At 46.1% G+C, this 20,477-nt stretch overlaps 2 long non-coding RNA genes across 2 annotated transcripts; both read right to left on the bottom strand.

Moving 5' to 3' along the window:
• Positions 1-7,955: 7,955 nt before the first annotated feature.
• LOC141028132 (uncharacterized) lies at positions 7,956-11,436 on the bottom strand. Its single transcript, XR_012190412.1, has 2 exons — positions 11,024-11,436; positions 7,956-8,233 (listed from the first exon to the last, which is right to left on the bottom strand). It is a non-coding gene; the product is annotated as an uncharacterized lncRNA (long non-coding RNA).
• Positions 11,437-15,253: 3,817 nt separating this feature from the next.
• LOC141028131 (uncharacterized) lies at positions 15,254-18,742 on the bottom strand. The gene is made up of 3 exons (XR_012190411.1): positions 18,381-18,742; positions 17,134-17,212; positions 15,254-15,527 (listed from the first exon to the last, which is right to left on the bottom strand). It is a non-coding gene; the product is annotated as an uncharacterized lncRNA (long non-coding RNA).
• Between the last annotated feature and the right edge of the window lie 1,735 nt (positions 18,743-20,477).

The following is a 20,477-nucleotide window of genomic DNA, read 5'->3' as shown; positions in this document are numbered from 1 at the left end:
TTTTGAATTTGAGTCTCCATCTTCTCTTATAAAAGCACCAACTAGGAGGCAATATGATCGTACTTAAGTATTGGGTGTAGCTAACATTCGAGTGTGTTTCATGAATGGATCAATGGTTGAGCATGATGGGCTAGGGATAACTTATTTTAGCGTTGATATTTTAAAAGACATGGTTGCTTGTTGATATGCTTGAGTATCTAAATTATTATGTCAAAACTAGACTATTGCTTTGAATCACATAAAAGTCCAAATGTCCATGCTATAAAGAAAAGAATATGATATGACATGTTAGGCAACATTCCACATCAAAAATTCTGTTTTTATCACTTACCTACTCGAGGACGAGTAGGAGTTAAGCTTGGGGAAGCTGATACGTCTCCAACGTATCTATAAACTTTTAGTGTTCCATGCTATTATATTATCAATCTTGGATGTTTTATAATCATTTTATAGTCATTTTATATCATTTTTTGGTACTAACCTATTGACATAGTGCCAAGTGCCAGTTGCTGTTTTCTGCATGTTTTTTACATCGCAGGAAATCAATATCAGACGGAGTCCAAATGCAACAAAACTTCACGGAGATTTTTCTTGGACTAGAAGGAACGTAATGGGCCCTGGCTGCGCCTGGGGGGTGCCCCGAGGGGGCACAACCCACCAGGGCGCGCTAGGAGGCCCAGGCGCACCCTGGTGGGTTGTGCCCACCTCGGGTGCCCCCCGGACCGCCTCTTTGCTCTATAAATACCCCAATATTCCAGAAACCCTAGGGGAGTCGACGAAATATTCATCCAGCCGCCGCAGAGTCCAGAACCACCAAAACCAATCTAGACACCATCTCGGATGGGGTTCACCACCTCCATTGGTGCCTCTTCGATGATGCGTATGTAGTTCTTTGTAGACCTTCGGGTCTGTAGTTAGTAGCTAGATGGCTTCCTCTCTCTCATTGAATTCTCAATACAATAGTCTCTTGGAGATCCATATGATGTAACTCTTTTGAAGTGTGTTTGTTGGGATCTGATGAACTTTGAGTTTATGATCAGTTATATCTTTTTATATCCATGAAAGTTAGTTGAGTTTCTTTGATCTCTTATATGCATGATTGCTTATAGCCTCGTATTTCTTCTCCGATATTTGGGTTTTGTTTGGCCAACTTGATCTATTTATCTTGCAATGGAAGAGGTGCTTTGTAGTGGGTTCGATCTTACGGTGCCAGATCCCAGTGACAGAAGGGGAACCGACACGTATGTATCGTTGCTACTAAGGATAAAATGTTGGGGTCTATCTCTACATAGATAGATCTTGTCTACATCGTTCTTATTGCATTACTTCGTTTTCCCATGACCTTAATACACTAGATGCATGCTGGATAGCAGTCGATGTGTGGAGTAATAGTATAAGATGCAGGCAGGAGTCGGTCTACTAATCTTGGACGTGATGCCTATATAATGATCATTGCCTCGATATCGTCATGATTATTCGAAGTTATATCAATTGCCCAACAGTAATTTGTTTACCCATCGTTTGCCATTTGAAAGAACATGCGGTGCCCCCATGTTTGGTTTTGGTAATTGATGACAATCTCTATGGACTAATGGTTGCCTTGGGTTATATTTGAAGGATTTGTCCATAGGCATTTCTTGAAGTCCATGTGTTGGTTTCAAGGAGTTTATGTGGTGACCAAGGTGTTATTAAGGAATTATCCAAAGATTGGTCATGTGAGAGTTGAGATTATTGCAAGCATGTCTTGAAGAAGAAGATTGTGTGATCATTCATGTTTACCTTCAAGACATCATCCAAATGAAGAGAGTTGGAAAGAGTCAAGGTTGATCAAGACTAAGTCAAGAGTGAATCAAGCTGATCAACACACAAAGCGCACAAGATGTACCGAGGGATCAAGCGATCCCATGGTATGGTAAGCATTGTCAATTACGCCTTGTGTACTAACCCATGGTCTTCGTGAGTGTTCTATGTGGGGTTAGGTACGTGTTCATGGGCTTGCGTCAAGAGGAAGATATCACTCAACCCATGGAGAGGATGACATCAAGTGGTGATCGTCATCAACATTGCCGGGTGCAAGTTCAAGTGGAGCATCACAAAGAGATCAAGTGCTTGAAGCTTGCCGTCCATTGTGGTGACAATGGACTTGTGAAGATGTGCGGAAGGGTGGCTCACCCATAGTGGAGTATGGGGGAGCAATCAACTAGTCTTCATCGAGCCAACGCAATCAAGAAAGGTGGTCCATCTTGAGGGAGTCAAGATCGTCATCATCTAGCTCAAGTGGACCATGTGCAAGGAAAAGGTTTGCTCTTGATAGGTTTTCTATTTTACCGGTCTCATGATGGTAGTTTGGAGACCGGGTTATAGGATTGATTACCGTACTATCAAGGGGGGCTCTCGATGAGTAGCTTGATCGTATCGTTCATAGAGAGCTCAAACCATTGCATCCTTGCATCATCTTTATTGGTTCTTCTCTTTGTGAGTTTTGGAGCTTATGGTCATCTTGATGACAAGCTCGAGTTCGTCGAAATCGGAGTTCACTCGCATCTTCTATGATGTTTTCGATGTTGGAGGTTATGCCGGTTCTTCTCGGTTGGAGGTTTCACTCCTCTATTTGTTAGGCATACCTCCCCTGCCTCTTCTTACTATAACCAATCGTTGTTTTGATGCTACTCGTCGTCTTGTATCCAACAAGCTTGAGTTTGCTCAATTCGGAGCTCATATGAAGAAGTTTTGGCAGTTCTGGTTTTCCTTGGAGTATACTTGTTTTCGTGGCAGTGGCTTTAGGATGGCGCCAGCGGTAGTACCGCGGTACCCAGCGATAGTACCGCTTAGGAGTCATAGGCGGCAGTACCGCTCCGCAGCGGTAGTACCGCCGGTGGGTCCTCAGTAGTAGTACCGCTGCGGTACCAGGCCCCTGCCGCGTCGACTCGAGGGGTCTTTTTCGTGTCGGATTGTGCGGTACTTGGCAGCGGCAGTAGAGCGGCAGTGCCGCTCATGAGCGGTAGTACCGCCCTACCACCGCGGCAGTATCGCTCGAGTCCGTATCTCTCCCACCCTCCTAACTCCACGGTAGTACCGCCCGGGGGAGCGGTAGTACCGCTGCCTTATGCGGTAGTACCGCCCTCTGCGGGGCTGTTTTGGGGGTAACGGTTGGATTGTTCCCCCCACTATAAAATGGGGTCTTCTTCCCCATTCAACCTTATCTCTTGAGCTCGTGTTCTTCCCCCATTGTTGACCTTCTTCGATCTTGCTAACTCTCAATCCCTCCATGGATTCTTGCTAGTTTTTGAGGGAAAAGAGAGAGGAGATCTAGATCCACATTTCCACCAATCACTTTCTCCTATATGTGAGGGGAACCCCTTGGATCTAGATCTTGGAGTTCTTGGTGTTCTCCTTCTTGTTCTTCCTCTCAATTTCCTCCCTAGCATTAGTTGCTTCGGTGGGATTTGAGAGAGAAGGACTTGGGCACTCCGTGTGCCCTTGCCATTGCATTTGGTGCATCGGTTTGTGTTCTCCACGGTGATACGTGGAAGTTACAAGTTGAGAAGCTTATTACTCTTGGGTGCTTGGTACCCTTGAGCTTGTTCCTCTTGGGTGCTTGGGCGCCCTAGACGGTTGGTGGTGTTCAGAGCTCAATCATTGTGGTGTAAAGCTCCGGGCAAGCGTCGGGGTCTCCAATTAGGTTGTGGAGATCGCCCCGAGCAATTTGACGGGTTCCGGTGACCGCCCCCAAGGGTTGCCAAAGTGTACGGGTTCGGTGACCGCCCCCAAGGGTTGCCAAAGTGTACGGGTTCGGTGACCGCCCCCAAGGGTTGCCATTTGTACGGGTTCGGTGACCGCCCTCAAGGGTCCCTTAGTGGAATCACGGCATCTTGCATTGTGCGAGGGCGTGAGGAGATTATGGTGGCCCTAGTGGCTTCTTGGGGAGCATTGTGCCTCCACACCGCTCCAAACGGAGATTAGCATCCGCAAGGGTGTGAACTTCGGGATACATCGTCGTCTCCGCGTGCCTCGGTTATCTCTTACCCGAGCCCTTTACTTATGCACTTTACCTTGTGATAGCCATATTGTTTCTTGTCATATATCTTGCTATCACCTAAGTAGTTTTTCTTGCTTAGCATAAGTTGTTGGTGCACATAGGTGAGCCTAGTTGTTGTAGGTTTTGTGCTTGACAAATTAACCGCTAGGTTTATTCCGCATTTGTTCAAGCCTCAACCGTAATTATTTTAAAGCGCCTATTCACCCCCCCTCTAGGCGACATTCACGATCTTTCACCATTTTTCTCGAGAGAAGCCAGGCCATTAGTGAAACCTACGGCCCCCGGGACTTCCTTCTCATATATTTGCCTTTGCGGTCTACTTTTCTCTTGCATTTATTTTCAGATCTACTAAACCAAAAATACAAAATACCTTGCTGCGTTTTATTTTTATTTATTTTATTTCCGATCTATCTTTCAATCTACTACAAATTTATCTCACGTCTGTTTGGCTATCTTGAGGCGCCGTACCCCAGAAGGGATTGACAACCCCTTTAGCACGTTGGGTTGTGAGCATTTGTTATCTATGTGCAGGGGATGTTTAAGTTGTGTTGCTTGGTTCTCCTACTGGTTCGATAACCTTGGTTTCATATCTGAGGGAAATACCTACCGCCGCTATGATGCATCATCCCTTCCTCTTTGGGGAAATACCGACGTAGCTTCAAGCGACATCAAGAACCCATCTAATAAGTCTAGGTTTAGCATATTTCTTTTCCATAAGATATTTAATAGCAGCATGATCAGTGTGAACAGTTACTTTGGAATCGACAACATGCAAATACAACTACTAATATTTTTTTCCAGTGGTAGCATAATTTCTCTGGGCACTGTCTAGAGTTTTACTAGCATACTGAATAACATTTAATATCTTATCAACTCTTTGTCCTAGAACAGCACCAATAGCATAATCACTAGCTTCACACATAATTTCAAAGGGTAAATTCCAATCAGGTGGCTGAACAATAGGTACAGTAATCAAAGCTTTCTTAAGTATTTCAAATTCTTCTACACAATCATCATCAAAAACAAAAGGAACATCTTTTTGAAGAGATTAGTGAGAGGCCTAGAAATTTTGGAGAAGTCTTTAATAAACCTCCTATAGAAACCAACATGACCAAGGAAACTTCTTATACCTTTCATATCTTTAGGACACGGCATCTTTTCAATAGCATCTACTTTAGCTTTATCAACTTCAATACCTCTTTCAGAAATTTTATGCCCCAAGACAATACCTTCATTAACCATAAAGTGACACTTCTCCCAATTCAAGATAAGATTAGTTTCTTCACATCTCTGCAAAACTCGATCAAAGTTGCTTAAGCAATCATCAAAAGAAGTTCCGTAAGCGGAGAAATCATCCATGAAAACCTCAACAATCTTTTCACAAAATTCAGAGAATATAGCAGTCATACATCTTTGAAAGGTAGCAGGTGCATTGCATAAACCAAAAGGCATACGTCTATAAGCAAAGGTACCGAAAGTGCAAGTAAAAGTGGTTTTCTCTTGATCCTCTTTTGACACATGTATTTGAGAGAAACCAAAATAACCATCTAGAAAGCTAAAATGTGTATGCTTGGATAATCTTTCTTGCATTTGATCAATAAAAGGTAGAGGGTAATGATCTTTTCTAGTAGCTTTATTTAATTTGCAGAAATCAATTACCATTCTATAACCTGTAACAATTATTTGAGGAATCAATTCATTTTTACCATTAGGAACAACAATAATACCTCTTTTCTTAGGGAAACAATGGATAGGACTTACATTGACTATCAGCAATAGGATAAATTATACCTGCCTCGAGAAGCTTTAGTATTTCATTACCACTTCTTTCATCTTAGGATTTAACCGTCGTTGATGATCAACAACTGGTTTAGCATCTTTCTCCAATTTAATTTTGTGCTGACATAGAGTGGGACTAATGCCCTTAAGATTATCAAGAGTATATCCAATAGCGGCACAGTGCTTCTTCAGAATTTTCAATAATTTCTTTTCTTCATGCTCGAATAGGTTAGCACTAATAATAACATGATATATCTTCTTTTCATCAAGATAAGCATATTTCAGAGTGTCAGGTAATGGTTTAAGCTCAAACACGGGATCACCCTTAGGTGGAGGGGGGTCTCCAAGGATTTCAACAGGCAAATTGTGTTTCAAAATAGGTCCCTGATTAAAGAATACTTCATCTATTTCCCTTCTTTCATTCATAAACATATCATTTTCATGATCTAGCAAATATAGTTCTAAAGGATCATCAGGAGGCACGACAATAGAAGCAAGACCAATAATTTTCATCCTTACTAGGCAATTCTTTATCATGGGGTTGTCTACGAAATTTAGAGAAATTAAAATCATGAGACATGTCCCCTAAACCAACAGTAACAATATCTTTCTCGCGGTCTATCTTAGCATTAACAGTATTCAAGAAGGGTCTACCAAATATAATGGGACAAAAATTATCTTGTGGGGAACCAAGAACAAGAAAATCTATAGGATATTTTATCTTCCCACACAAGACTTCAACATCGCTAACAATCCCAATTGGTGATATAGTATCTCTATTAGTAAGCTTATTAATAGTAACATCAATATCTTCTATCTCAGCAGGTGCAATATCATTCATGATTTCTTTATATAAAGTATAAGGAATTGCACTTACACTAGCACCCACATCACATAAGCCATGATAACAATGATCTCCTATTTTAACAGAAACAACAGGCATGCCAACAATAGTTCTATGTTTACCTTTCATATCAGGTTTAGCAATTCTAGCAGCTTCATCACAGAAATAAATAACATGCCCATCAATATTATTAGCCAAGAGATCTTTAACCATAGCAATACTAGGTTAAACTTTAATTTGTTCAGAGGGTGTATGTGTTTTAGTATAACTTTTACGAACCACAGTTGAAGCTTTAGCATGATCTTTTATTCTAACAGGGAATGGCGGTTTCTCAATATAAGCAGTGGGAACAATAGGATCAACATTATAAATAATAGTTTCTTCTTCAACTTTAACAGGTTCAGCTACTTTAACTTCAATGGGAGGATGATATTTAAACCACTTCTCCTTAGGGAGATCGACATGAGTAGCAAAAGATTCACAAAAAGAAGCTACTATCTCAGAGTCAGGTCCATATTTAGTGCTAAAATCGCGAAAAGCATCGGTATCCATAAAAGATTTAACACAATCGAACTTAAGGTTTATACCTGACTCCTTACCTTCGTCGAGATCTCAATCTTCAGAGTTGCGTTTAATTCTTTCCAATAAATCCCATTTGAATCCAATATCCTTCTTCATATAGGAAACAGAACAAGAAGTATCGAGCATGGATCGATCATTATGAGAAAGCCGAGCATAAAAGTTTTGAATAATAATTTCTCTTGAGAGCTCATGATTGGGGCATGAATATAACATTGACTTAAGCCTCCCCCAAGCTTAAGCGATACTTTCTCCTTCACGAGGCCAAAAATAATAAATATAATTCCGATCACGATGAACCAGATGCATAGGATAAAACTTCTGATGAAATTCCAGTTTCAATTGGTTGTAGTTCCATGACCCAATACCATCCAATAGCATATACCATGTCAATGCCTTTCCCTTCAAAGATAAAGGGAAGACCTTCTTCTTGACAACATCCTCGGGCATACCTGCAAGCTTAAATAATCCACAAACTTCATCCACATAGATTAGGTGCATATCAGGATGTAATGTTCCATCTCCTGCATAAGGATTAGCTAGCAGTTTCTCTAACATACCCGAAGGGATTTCATAATAAATATTTTCAGGTGCAGTAGGTTGAGGAGTAGCTAATTGTGGTTCCGGTCAAGGTGAATGTGACACCCTCGATTCAATCGTACACTAATCATACACGCAAATGTGTACGATCAATATCAAGGACTCACGGGAAGATATCACAACACAACTCTAGACACAAATTAAAATAATACAAGCTTTATATTACAAGCCAGGGCCTCAAGGGCTCGAATACACAAAAGTCAGCGGAAGCAACAATACCTGAGTACAGACATATGTTAGACAAGTCTGCCTTAAGAAGGCTAGCACAAAAGCATCTACGATCGAAAAGGCAAGGCCTCCTGCCTGGGAGCCTCCTAACTACTCCTGGTCGTCGGCGGTCTCCACGTAGTAGTAGGCATCGACGGTGGCATCTAGCTCCTGGGCTCCGACATCTGGTTGCATCAACCGGAAAGAAGAAGAAAGGGGGAAAAGGGGGAGCAAAGCAACCGTGAGTACTCATCCAAAGTACTCGCAAGCAAGGATCTACACTACATATGCATCGGTATCAATGAAATGGGTTGTATCTGTGGACTAGACTGCAGAATGCCAGAAGAGAAGGGGAAAGCCTAGCCTATCGAAGACTAGCATCTTCAAGCAGCACCAAGCATCTTGCAGTATCAGAAGAGAGATAAGAGTAGCATAAAGTAAAGGTGTTATCAACCTCGGCCAGAGATCCTTTCTCGACTCCCTGCGAGAAAGCAATCCCAGAGCCATACTATCCATTTCTCATATCCATGTCTCATCTCAAGTATCCAGATCTAGTTGTATCGATCGGGATACAACTCCAAGTGTCCGTTACCGTAGGACAAGCTATCGATAGATGTTTTCTTCCCTGCAGGGGTGCACCAACTTACCCACCACGCTAGATTAACTCCGACCGGACACACTTTCCTGGGTCATGCCCGGCCTCGGCCAAACAATACGCCGCAACCCGACCTAGGCTTAATAGAGAGGTCAAGCACGCCGGACTAAACCTATGTCCTCCAGGGGTCATGGGCCATCGCCCCGGGAACTCCTGCACGTTGCGTGGGCGGCCGGTGAGCAGACCTAGCTACCTCCTTCAAAAAGTCAGGTGCTTACGCAGTCCAACCCGGCGCGCGCTGCTCAGTCGCATGATGTCTATTAAGCTTCGGCTGATGCATACGACGCAGAACGCCCATACTATGCCCAGGTGATGGTTAGTGCTATCAGGCCAAAGGCCCCTCAGATCAAATATCCAAATCGTAGTGGATTAGGAACGCACGGTAACAAGCAGAGACTCACGAAAGATGTGACCCCGTCGCCCCGTCTCGAGGACTTGCGACAAGGGCTAAGAATGCCCGGCCACGCCTCGTAATTATCTCGCGGGTACCCCTCAGGGTCGACCCGCCTATCCAAGTAACTGTGATAAAGTCCAAGTATCCGTGTGTCCAAACATCAAGGGGAAAACCCGAGGAATCACCCCCGGTGAATTCCACTCGATGTAATCATCAAGGTGAACGTAAGAGGAACCACCCACGAGGTTCACACTTGAGGGGTTGCACGACAGAGTCGTATCGGAAGTGGTTAAGGCGGAATCACCCTCGATGACCACGACCGAATAGCTACACTACAGGGTTAACATCAGAATAGCTACACTACACGACCGAATAGTAACCCAGTAATGGCGAGCAACTAAGGGGAAAGTGATGTGCGGTGCCGGGGCCTGGTCTTCGATCCCGTTGATCGAGTCTTCTGATAATCCAGCGAGGCAGTCGGGTCAAAGTGGGAGTCTCTGATGGGTCTCTACCCAACCTATACTAAACAGTTTGGGATAAGCAGGTAGGTAACAACAACATGTTACAATAAACAGGCTATGCATCAGAATAGGAGCAAACAATAACAGTAGCAAAATCTAATGCAAGCATGAGAGAATGAAATGGGCGATATCAGGATGATCAAAGGGGGGGCTTTCCTGGAAGCTCCGATGAAAGGGAAGAAGGGGTCGTCGGTGACGTAGTCGATCACAGGGACATCAACAGCGGTCTCGGGGTCTACGGAGAGAAGAGGGGGTAAGAAACAGTAAATACATAGCAAGCAAGTGCATAACAGGACAACAGGCATAGCTAGACGTGTTCTAACGCGGTCCTAGACGTTAAAGGTGAAGGGGGAATTCAACCGGGAAGGAGTTCCCGGTTCCGGACCTGTGTCACACAAATGACCGGAGGGGGAATGTTCCATGTTCAGATAGTTAGGGGCATCTGACAGGTAAACGTACCGCGTAATCAGATTCGTTGGATTTTTCTGAGCAACTTTCATATATAAAGTTTTTCGATCCGAGCTACGGATTATTTTCTAAGATTTTTCAAAGTTTTAATAATATTCTTAAATTAATTTTAATTTGAAAATAAAGATTAAAACGCTACGGTTACCCAACCCGGTTTACACAGATTGTACACAAAGGCTGACAGTGGGTCCAGGGGGTCCCAGTTGACCCAGTCAACAACCCAGACAGAGTTGACCGGTCAAAGTGAACAGTGTCAGCGGGACCCAGCTGTCATAGACAGAAGCTAAATTTATTTTGGTATTTATTTTAAGCTCCAGGGGACCGACATGTCATGTGTGCATAGACTAGTGTAACCACTAATTATCATCTACTGGTCTAAACAGGGGCTATCCCCATCGGCCATGGCCCAAGCCGGCCACTAGTGTGCTTGGGCATGCACGCACGGTGTGCTTGGCCAAGCCGGCCACTGGGGCACCACAGCCAGCAGCTACAACAGCAGTAGCGATACTAGCGGCCGTATGCATCAGCAACCGAGGCGGCACCTAGCAGGAGTAGCAGCAAAGCAGCAGCACCGGCGAGGCAAGCAGAGCAGCGGTGACTAAGCAGCAGTAGCAGCACGTATAGCAACAGCGTAGTAGGCAACCAGCAGGCGAGCAAGGCGCGGCCCGGGCAGCAGCAGCCTTGCCGGGCGCGCGGCCAGCGGGGAGGCGACCAGGGCGCGGGCGCAGCGGGAAGCAGAGCAGCGCAGGCGCACGGCCAAGGCACGGACGGCGCACGGGTTAGCTGGTAGTGGGGCGCGCCGATGCAGGCTGGAGGCACAGGGTACGACCACGGTGCGGTGAGCGCATGCTCACCACGAGCACGAGCGCGGCGGTAGTCGAGCCAAACGGCGATGGATCTACCGAGGTGAAGGGAGGGGACGAAAGGCGGAGCTCACCAGGAGGTGATTGGCGAGCGCGAGACGGCCGGTGAAGCTCCGGAGGCGACGAGTCGAGGCGAGGTTGTGCGGCGGCCGACGGGGAAGATGACGACCGATCCGTCGGTGTGTTGCATCTCCAGACGAACCCATGCTCGTGGTCGAAGAAGACGAAGGAGCAGCATCCTCCGGACCACCTCTAGAGGCTCGGGGAGGCTACGACGCTCGAGGTTGATGATGACGCGGCCATGGTTCCGCTCGAGCGAGCTCGAGATCGTGTGTGAGATGCGAGGGAGTGGAAAACTGAGGGTCTAGGTTTCGGCGAGAGAGAGAGAGAGCTTCGAGGGCTTGCTCTTATCCATTTCCTCGACCGCGGGATGGCCGACAGCAGCGGCATCGGCGACCATGGCGGGGTGGATGGCCGCCACGCCATCCCCTGGGTACAGAGGAAAGGGATGCGAGGGGATGGGCTACTAGGCCTTGCACTCTGGGCGTACGCCCCAGTTCAATAGTGGGGCCTTTTTATTTTCCCTTTATCTTTTCTGGTTTATCCTTTGTACCCTATTTTCTATTTCTTAGCTACTGTTTGGTATTTATTTGAGCGAGCAAATGATTTTTGTTACAGATGAAACTTGGCACAAAAATACAATGCAGTAGCATAGGGCCACACACAAAGTTTCATGTGGTTTGGGAAAGTATGAATATATGTTGGAATTTTAAACGACCAAATTAAATGTTGTTGGTCCACCAAAATATTGCTATGGCCAAAATAAAATCCAATTTGAGTTGATTTCTTCATAAAAATTACTTGGGCATTATTTGCAACATCTCGAACACTTTTGTTTCTCTATTTGGAGAAATAATAGTATGACTTGCAATTTAAATTTGAATTTGAAGCAGATTTTGGACAAGTGGCATTTTGGCATGATGATCATGATGAGATGACCTTCATTAGGGGGAGATTACTGTAGTGTGATGCTGGGGATGTTCCAAATCTCATCCACTACAAGAAATCTCGTCCCGAGATTTAAGCGGGGAAGTAAAGAGTAACTTCGGGTGAACTGGCCCTTATAGGGTGAATTGTCTGGTGAAATGCAGGGAATGTGATAGAAGTATCTCTCGAGTTGAAATTTAAGAAAACATCGAGAGCAAAATATGAAGGTACAATAAGAAGTTTCAAGCGAATGGACAAACGATGATACCTGAACAGAGTGTGAGAAGGGTTCAGAGCATCGGGAATAGATCATCTCTCGAAGGGTGGCTCGCGATAACACACAAAGCCAAGAGCATAAGATACTTCGGCATCAAGTTTGTACAGGAGAGTCAGGCTTCAATCCTGTGGAACTGTGGGTTATGAGCCCACCATGTGGGTTAAAAGTAGAAAGGAGGCCGATAGCAAGGCATGTCAGATGATAGACTGTCAGTTATGTTGCCAACCACGTTGGTACCAAGGGCGGGGGACAAAGAGAACTATTTTCCTGCTCGTTGAACGAGGCGGGCCAATAGGCAAAGTTCTCGTCCATCGGTGGTTACCGGAATGTCAACAGCAATAATAACAAGGTCTTACTGACAAATTGTACACCGAGGTGTTTACCTAAGCAGGGAATTATCTCTGCTCAGATAATTTAGATTACATGAAAGGTTAACAAAACAATGGAAAGGGAAATATGATTAGTATATCAATCAGACCAACGGAAAGGAAATGTTTTTATACCCAATTATCAAGAGTATATCCTTCCCATACACGACAGGACAACAAGTAGATAACCAAGCAGATAAAGGGGCGAGAGAATTCATGTGGTTACCCATACAATGGTGTTTGGATAATTGATCAAGAAACATTTAGCATTATGTTTCCAATGTTCTAGCTGATGCTTGAGTACCACATTCATGCTTCAGGATAGCATTGACATGGTCATCGGTAAAGGTCAGACTTTGGATTCACAAAGAATCCATCGGAACAACTTATAAAATAAGTCATACAATTTCAGCAAGAAAAAGATGATTTTGTGGCCGGCAGGCTCAGGAACAATTCATCGAGGGGGCAAGGATGGTATTTCTCATCATGAATTCGATTGATATCCTGGAAGAGCTCAGAATGTTGATGATGAGCACGACACAATTGTCGAGAGATTTCAGGAAGACGTAATCGATTGGAGATGACATCAAGTCAAAGGAATGATGAAGCGAAAGGTTATTTGAACCATGGGTACAACACAAACTCGAAATCAAGCTTGCTGTTCAAGGCGAAAAATGATAAGACAAGGAAGATCGATGCAAGCTTAGCTCATTGTCGGAAATTGTGCTCCGGGAAGAAGGACCAGATAGCACAATTAAAAATTTTAGTACGATAGTGATATAGCTGATCAGGCTAGGAATGACCTGAAGGATTATTAAACTCGTAAGCAATGAAAATTACTTAAGAGTTATAGAATCGGAGTGCGGAATCGATTCAACCGATTCACTTACCGGTGTCCTCGAGTGATTAATAACTCAGATCCCGGGGGAAATCTGAAATCGGTGAGAAGCAATACTAGATGAAGACTCATAGGAAGCAACACAGTTCTTTGATATTCTCGAGATACCGGAGGGTAATACTTGAAGGAAGATCAAAATATAGGTTGTGGAGTTGCATTGATCTACAGAAGACAAGTGCGTGAACTTGTCCGAGAAATGGAATCAAAGGGGAACAATCATGGTCAGAACCACGGTTGCAAAGGACCAAACATAGATACCAGATGAACTTATAACAAGGGGATTATTATTATCACATGAAGCTTCCATGATAAGTGCCACATCGGGTCCATGGGCATGAACACAAAGTTCAAGGTCGACTCCCACTTCTTCAATGCATAACCTTTCATTCACTCCTAGTTTTTCGAAGAAATTGTAGTGCAGAGGATTTATCTGGCGAAGTACCAGAAGAGTAAGACTCGTGAGAACTCTCAGGTTCACACGGATTATGGAAGGCATAAGTTCAACCCATCGGGGCATTTTTACGAATCTATACAACCATCAACCAAGCAAAAGATACGAGTTCAAAAGTAGAGTATCGGAGTCAAAGCAGATGATACAATTTACCGAAGGTATTATGTATCAGGGGAAAACTCACAAGACTTTGGATGTGAAGGACATTGTCGGATAACAACCCAGCAATGGATCTGGCGATTCACGACAGAGTTGATGTGAGTATCGGTAATCAATCAGATGAAGAAGGGGATGTAAAGGCATCGGCTTATAGAAACGTCTGAATGATTCGATACTTGGGTACAAAGGAATTATGATTTCAAGACGAAGGATCAGAAGTAGAGGCTCTGATCAAAAGATGAGTAAGTTGAATAGACTTAGAGGTGTACCTGATCAAATCTGGATTGGGCAAGAACCAGCTCATATCTGGAAGGATGTCTGAGCCAGAAAGAAAATTTCCAAAGATTAATTGATGATTGCGAGTATTCGCACACACGCTGAATCCATAGGAACAGAATGACAATCACAAAGAATTCTAAAGAATGTTGCTAGACATATGGAATTAATCCTAATGCAAGCAGGCAAGGAGAATCAAGAGCAATAGGCTGCAGAGGAATTTGAAAGAACAGATAGCTTTTTCAGGTATTTTGGAAAGCAAAAGAACAACTCGGGATGAACGAACCCCGGTTAAGTGAATTATCTGCAGTTTGAAAAGAAGCTGCAAAGCAGAAGGAACAAAGGATTCTCGGAACAACGGAGAGTACTAGTGGTATCTTGTAATAACAGGAGCAACTAGGGATGAAGGTACAAGCGGCAAGGATGTTATTCAGGGGGATTATCGGTGGTCAGGAAATGCAAGGCAATTGGCACAGTGTCTCGAGAAACATCGAGGGGTATCTGCAGAATCTTCTGGCGAAGCATGCGACCATCGGTAATGTCGGGGCTCTCCGGGAGGAAGTGGGTACGAGAGCCTAATGTCGGAGTTAGTAAAATGTTTAACCCGAATAGACGAGAGATCAGAGTCCCAGAGTTTAGACGAGGAATAAAAGATCCTAATACCACCCAATGGCGACGTGGGCCCGTAAGCCACACAGCCAAGTTAGTAAAACAGTTTTGGACGACTAGACTCAACTTCGGCCAAGGAGTTGGAAAGGGAGCTACCTACAGGCAGTCAGCTCTAATACCAATTTGTGACGCCCTCGATTCAATCGTACACTAATCATACACGCAAATGTGTACGATCAAGATCAAGGACTCACGGGAAGATATCACAACACAACTCTAGACGCAAATTAAAATAATACAAGCTTTATATTACAAGCCAGGGCCTCGAGGGCTCGAATACATAAGCTCGAATACACAAAAGTCAGCGGAAGCAACAATATCTGAGTACAGACATAAGTTAGACAAGTTTGCCTTAAGAAGGCTAGTACAAAAGCATCTACGATCGAAAAGGCAAGGCCTCCTGCCTGGGAGCCTCCTAACTACTCCTGGTCGTCGGCGGTCTCCACGTAGCAGTAGGCATTGACGGTGGCATCTAGCTCTTGGGCTCCGACATCTGGTTGCATCAACCGGAAAGAAGAAGAAAGGGGGAAAAGGGGGAGCAAAGCAACCGTGAGTACTCATCCAAAGTACTCGCAAGCAAGGATCTACACTACATATGCATCGGTATCAATGAAATGGGTTGTATCCGTGGACTGGACTGCAGAATGCCAGAAAAGAAGGGGAAATCCTAGCCTATCGAAGACTAGCATCTTCAAGCAGCACCAAGCATCTTGCAGCATCAGAAGAGAGATAAGAGTAGCATAAAGTAAAGTAGTAGTAGTGTTATCAACCTCGGCCAGAGATCCTTTCTCGACACCCTGCGAGAAAGCAATCCCAGAGCCATACTATCCATTTCTCATATCCATGTCTCATCTCAAGTATCCAGTTCTAGTTGTATCGATCGGGATACAACTCCAAGTATCCGTTACCGTAGGACAGACTATCGATAGATGTTTTCTTCCCTGCAGGGGTGCACCAACTTACCCATCACGCTCGATTAACTCCGGCCGGACACACTTTCCTGGGTCATGCCCGGCCTCGGCCAAACAATACGCCGCAACCCGACCTAGGCTTAATAGAGAGGTCAAGCACGTCGGACTAAACCTATGTCCCCCAGGGGTCATGGGCCATCGCCCCGGGAACTCCTACACGTTGCGTGGGCGGCCGGTGAGCAGACCTAGCTACCTCCTTCAAAAAGGCAGGTGCTTACGCAGTCCAACCCGGGGCGCGCCGCTCAGTCGCATGATGTATATTAAGCTTCGGCTGATGCATACGACGCAGAACACCCATACTATGCCCACGTGATGGTTAGTGCTATCAGGCCAGAGGCCCCTCGGATCAAATATCCAAATCGTAGTGGATTAGGAACGCGCGGTAACAATCAGAGACTCACGAAAGATGTGACCCCGTCGCCCCGTCTCGAGGACTTGCGACAAGGGCTAAGAATGCCTGGCCACGCCTCATAATTATCTCGCGGGCACCCTCCAGGTCAACCCGTCTCCACATCACTCGTGGGTACCCCTCAGGGCCGATCCGCCTTTCCAAGTAACAGTGATAAAGTCCAAGTATCCGTGTGTCCAAACATCAAGGGGAAAACCCAAGGAATCACCCCCGGTGAATTCCACTTGATGTAACCATCAAGGTGAACGTAAGAGGAACCACCCCCGAGGTTCACACTTGAGGGGTTGCACGACAGAGTCGTACCGGAAGTGGTTAAGGCGGAATCACCCTCGATGACCACGGCCGAATAGCTACACTACAGGGTTAACATCAGAAGTGTTGTAGAGGTCTCACCCTCGGCACTCGATAGTAACCCAGTAGTGGCGAGCAACTAAGGGGAAAGTGATGTGCGGTGCCGGGGCCTGGTCTTCGATCCCGTTGATCGGGTCTTCTGATAATCCAGCGGGGCAGTCGGGACAAAGTGGGGGTCTCTGATGGGTCTCTACCCAACCTATACTAAACAGTTTGGGATAAGCAGGTAGGTAACAACAACAGGTTACAATAAACATGCTATGCATCAGAATAGGAGCAAACAATAACAGTAGCAAAATCTAATGCAAGCATGAGAGAATAAAATGGGCGATATCGGGATGATCAAAGGGGGGGGGGGGGGGGCTTGCCTGGAAGCTCCGATGAAAGGGAAGAAGGGGTCGTCGGTGACGTAGTCGATCACAGGGACATCAACAGCGGTCTCGGGGTCTACCGGAGAGAAGAGGGGGAAAAACAGTAAATACATAGCAAGCAAGTGCATAACAGGACAACAGGCATAGCTAGACGTGTTCTAACGCGGTCCTAGACGTTAAAGGTGAAGGGGGAATTCAATCGGGAAGGAGTTCCCGGTTCCGGACCTGTGTCAGATAATTGACCGGAGGGTGAATGTTCCATGTTCGGATAGTTAGGGGCATCTGACAGGTAAACGTACCGCATAATCGGATTCGTTGGATTTTTCTAAGCAACTTTCATATATAAAGTTTTTTGATCCGAGCTACGGATTATTTTCTAAGATTTTTCAAAGTTTTAATAATATTCTAAAATTAATTTGAATTCGAAAATAAAGATTAAAACGCTACGGTTACCCAGCCCGGTTTACAGAGATTGTACACAAAGGCTGACAGTGGGTCCAGGGGGTCCTAGTTGACCCAGTCAACAAGCCAGACAGAGTTGACCGGTCAAAATGAACAGTGTCAGCGGGACCCAGCTGTCATAGACAGAAGCTAAATTTATTTTGGTATTTATTTTAAGCTCCAGGGACCGACATGTCATCTGTGCATAGACTAGTGTAACCATTAATTATCATCTACTGGTCTAAACAGGGGCTATCCCCATCGGCCATGGCCCAAGCCGGCCACTAGTGTGCTTGGGCATGCACGCACGGTGTGCTTGGCCAAGCCGGCCACTGGGGCACCACAGCCAGCAGCTACAACAGCAGTAGCGATACTAGCGGCCGTATGCATCAGCAACCGAGGCGGCACCTAGCAGGAGTAGCAGCAAAGCAGCAGCACCGGCGAGGCAAGCAGAGCAGCGGTGACTAAGCAGCAGTAGCAGCACGTATAGCAACAGCGTAGTAGGCAACCAGCAGGCGAGCAAGGCGCGGCCCGGGCAGCAGCAGCCTTGCCGGGCGCGCGGCCAGCGGGGAGGCGAGCAGGGCGCGGGCGCAGCGGGAAGCAGAGCAGCGCAGGCGCACGGCCAAGGCACGGACGGCGCACGGGTTAGCTGGTAGTGGGGCGTGCCGATGCAGGCTTGAGGCACAGGGTACGACCACGGCGCCGTGAGCGCATGCTCACCACGAGCACGAGCGCGGCGGTAGTGGAGCCAAACGTCGATGGATCTACCGGGGTGAAGGGAGGGGACGAAAGGCGGAGCTCACCAGGAGGTGATTGGCGAGCGCGAGACGGCCGGGGAAGCTCCGGAGGCGACGAATCGAGGCGAGGTTGTGCGGCGGCCGACGGGGAAGATGACGACCGATCCGTCGGTGTGTTGCATCTCCAGACGAACCCATGTTCGTGGTCGAAGAAGACGAAGGAGCAGCATCCTCCGGACCTCCTCTAGAGGCTCGGGGAGGCTTCGACGCTCGAGGTTGATGATGACACGGCCATGGTTCCGCTCAAGCTATCGTGTGTGAGATGCGAGGGAGTGGAAAACTGAGGGCCTAGGGTTTCGGCGAGAGAGAGAGATTCGAGGGCTTGCTCTTATCCATCCCCTCGACCGCGGGATGGCCGACAGCAGCGGCATCGGCGACCATGGCGGGCTGGAGAGTAAATAGCGTAAAACTACTACTATACAGACTATTACTTTACAGGTTAGGGTTCTAAAAAACTACCGGTTTTTAATTTTTCTCAGATAACTATCAAACGGGTGGTTGGCTGTTTCAGAAAACTCAAATCATCGAGTCGTTTTCAGTAAGATAATCGTTTGTTTGACCGTTTACTTTGACCGTTAACTTACATGTGGGTCCCACATGTAAGTTTTGTAAAAAGCAATCAGGTCCTTATAAGTTTTCTGAAAAAGCAATCAGGTCCCTGTGAGTTTTTTGAAAAGGCAATCGGGTCCCCGCGGCAGCTGGGAGCACGATCCCGCTTGGCAGGGCAGCGCTGCCTCCTCCGGCCGGCGAGCCGCGCCCACAGCGGCGGAATCCACGCCGTGCACCACCTGAGGTCGCCATGCCGGGCATCCCCTGCAGCGGCGAGCCGCGCCCGCAACAGCCGCCATGTCGTGCCTCACCTGCATGCGCCGCCGCCACGCCATGGCTCGCGCCTCCCGTGCCTCGCCTGCGGCCACCGCCACGCCATGACTCGCGAACGAGGCTGGCCTCGTCACCACCAGGAGCTCCGGCTCGGGGGAAAGGGTCGCCGGCCTGGGAGGGGATTGGGGAGAGTCGCCGGCTCAGGGGGAGGGTCGCCGGCCTGGGAGGGGAGGGGGTCGCCGGCTCTGGAGGGGAGGGAGGTCGCCGGCTCGGGAGGGGAGATGGCCGGGACGGGAGACATAGGGGGAGGGAAGAGAAGAGAGGGAGAGGAAGAAGAAAGAGAAGAGGAAGATGCAACTTACATGTGGGCCCCACATGTAAGTTAACGGTCAAACTAACGGTGTGTTTAGATGCGGGCCCGACCTGTCATAATCGGTATCAACTGATGAAGACTGGACGATTTGGGTTTTCTGAAACAGCCGACCACCCGTTTGGTAGTTATTTGAGAAAAAAATAAAAACCGGTAGTTTTTTGGAACCCTAACCCGTAAAGTAGTAGTTTTATGCTATTTACTCCGGGGTGGATGGCCGCCACGCCATCCCCTGGTGTACAGAGGAAAGGGATGCGAGGGGATGGGCTGGGCCTTGCATTGTGGGCGTACGCCCCAGTCCAATAGTGGGGCCTTTTTATTTTCCCTTTATCTTTTCTGGTTTATCCTTTGTACTTTATTTTCTATTTCTTAGCTACTGTTTGGTATTTATTTGAGCGAGCAAATGATTTTTGTTACAGACGAAACTTGGCACAAAAATACAGTGCAGTAGCATAGGGCCACACACAAAGTTTCATGTGGTTTGGGAAAGTATGAATATATGTTGGAATTTTAAACGACCAAATTAAATGTTGTTGGTCCACCAAAATATTGCTATGGCCAAAATAAAATCCAATTTGAGTTGATTTCTTCATAAAAATTACTTGGTCATTATTTGCAACATCTCGAACACTTTTGTTTCTCTATTTGGAGAAATAATAGTATGACTTGCAATTTAAATTTGAATTTGAAGCAGATTTTGGACAAGTGGCATTTTGGCATGATGATCATGATGACATGACCTTCATTAGGGGGAGATTACTGTAGTGTGATGCTGGGGATGTTACAGTGAAGATACCCCGAACAAACCCCTCAAAGGATTATTTTCCATATTAACAAGTGACAGTAAATTTCAGCACACTATATAAATATTTCCTTAACAAATTTCACTTACCAAAGGTGCTTCACTCCCC

The sequence above is a fragment of the Aegilops tauschii genome, chromosome 7 (assembly GCF_002575655.3).
Source record: "Aegilops tauschii subsp. strangulata cultivar AL8/78 chromosome 7, Aet v6.0, whole genome shotgun sequence".
NCBI classification, from domain to species: domain Eukaryota; kingdom Viridiplantae; phylum Streptophyta; class Magnoliopsida; order Poales; family Poaceae; genus Aegilops; species Aegilops tauschii.
This window is presented reverse-complemented; position numbering and strand designations above follow the sequence as displayed.